This window comes from Sus scrofa, chromosome 5 (assembly GCF_000003025.6).
Source record: "Sus scrofa isolate TJ Tabasco breed Duroc chromosome 5, Sscrofa11.1, whole genome shotgun sequence".
Classification (NCBI taxonomy): domain Eukaryota; kingdom Metazoa; phylum Chordata; class Mammalia; order Artiodactyla; family Suidae; genus Sus; species Sus scrofa.
Window position 1 is genome coordinate 56257340 of NC_010447.5, and position 2226 is coordinate 56259565.

The window sequence follows — 2226 nt, forward strand, 5'->3', positions numbered from 1 at the left end:
TTGAAAAAAACTCACAAAAGTTTAAGGAAACTATGGAGCAGACAGTGTAAATAGGTTACCCACATCCAGAGGGTAGGGGTGTGTGTGTGTGTGTGTGTGTGTGTGTGTGTGTGTGTGTGTGTGTGTGTGTGTGTGTGTGTGTGTGTGTGTTTATGCAGGCAGATCTAATTCTTAAATTTTGGACTTTTAACTTCTGAACTGATGATCTTTCCCTTTAACTATGCTACAAATCTTTCCTCATATGCAAAGCTGCCTTTAACATTAGGAAAATAAGTGAAAAGAAACTTGTATATAATTCCCATAGTCTACTGTCTGGTAGGTTTTGTGTACAGATTTAAGATTTGCTCAATTTATGAAACTTAAAATATGACACAGTGACTTTTGTGTAGTAAACCTAAGCAAACAATTATGAGAGCCATTAAAAGCCCTATTTAAGAAATATGGGAGGAGGAGTTCCCGTTGTGGCTCAGTGGTTAACGAATCCGACTGGGAACCATGAGGTTGCAGGTTCGGTCCCTGGCCTTGCTCAGTGGGTTGAGGATCCAGCCTTGCTGTGAGCTGTGGTGTAGGTTGGCTCGGATCCTGCGTTGCTGTGGCTCTGGAGTAGGCTGGTGGCTACAGCTCAGATTCAACCCCCTAGCCTGGGAACCTCCATATGCCGCGGGAGCAGCCCTAGAAAAGGCGAAAAGACAAAAAAAAAAGAAAGAAATATGGGAGTATGGGAATTCCTATTGCAGCTTAGCAGGTTAAGAACCCGACATACTCTCCGTGAGGATATGGATATGATCCAGGGCCTCACTCAGTGGGTTAAGGATTCAGAGTTGCCATGAGATGTGATGTAGGTCACAGATGTGGCTCAGATCCGGTTTTGCTGTGGCTGTGGTGTAGGCTGGAAGCTGCAGCTCTGATTGGACCCCTAGCCTGGGAAATTCCATATGTTACAGGTATAGCAGAAAGGAAAGGAAAGGAAAGGAAGAAAGAAAGAAAGAAAAGAAGAGAAAGAAAAGAAAAAGAAATATGTATATAAAATTAAGCCTAAAGAGATAGAAAGGAAAACTAGTAAGATAAATGGATGGCAAGTATAAAGAATATTGATATTTTAAAACTTCATCCTTGGAGTTTCCATTATGGCTCAGAGGTCAACAAATCTGACGAGCATCCATGAGGATGCAGCTTCCATCTCTGGCCTTGCTGTGAGCTGTGGTGTAGGCCATAGACATGGCTCGGATCCTGTACTGCTGTGGCTGTGGTGTAGGCCAGCGGCTACAGCTCTGATTCGACCCCTAGCCTGGGAATCTCCATATGCCATGGGTGTGGCCCTAAAAAAAAGACCAAAAAAAAGTTCATCCTTTATTATAAAGGTTAAGTACACATAATTCTGTTTAAGACAAGAAATCTGAATGGTATGGATTTATATAGTGTTTGTAGGTTTGTAAACATATGCACTTTGTGAATTTTTATATTTATATATTCATATTTTTATACAGAAACAAAACAGTATTATTTGATGCTAAATCCATTGGCTGATTGATACTAGCTTACTAAATTGATCAATTACCAATAATGGGACAAACTTACATCATATGTCTATTAATGTGTTGCATGTGAAGAACACATCACTGAAAATGTTGAAACTGAATCTAAGAACGGGAAAAATAATAGACAAAACAAAATCAGATTAAGGGTCATGCTGTAAACAACCAGCCTAAACGCCTTTAAAAAAAAAAAGCCATCACAAAAGACTAAAAAAAAAGAGAGAGAGAAAGAGCTCAACCATTTTACTGAAAACTAGATAGAATTGGTAACAAAAGGCAGTGTGTGATCCTTGTTTGATTTCTGGGTCAAAAATAAAGCAGTTTTAAAGGACATTATTGGGAAAAGAGGGGAAACTTTAAATATGAACTATATATATATTAAATAATATTGCTGTATTAGAATTAATTTTTTGTGTGAAATGATGGTGTGCTTATTTGGAGATTCATATGAGATACATGCTGAAGTATTTAGGAGTGAAGTGTCTTAAATGCATGATATCTGCAACTTTCAAATTGTTCAAAAAAAGCATTGAGTGATAGAATTGAAGCAAATATGGTGAAATGTTAAGAACTGGTAAAAATCTGGGTGAAAAATATAAAAAGGTTCATTATATTACTTTTTTGCTTTTCCGTAGGTTTGAAACTTTTGAAACTACTTTGGAAAAAATAACACCAAAGGAAATTCTTCTTT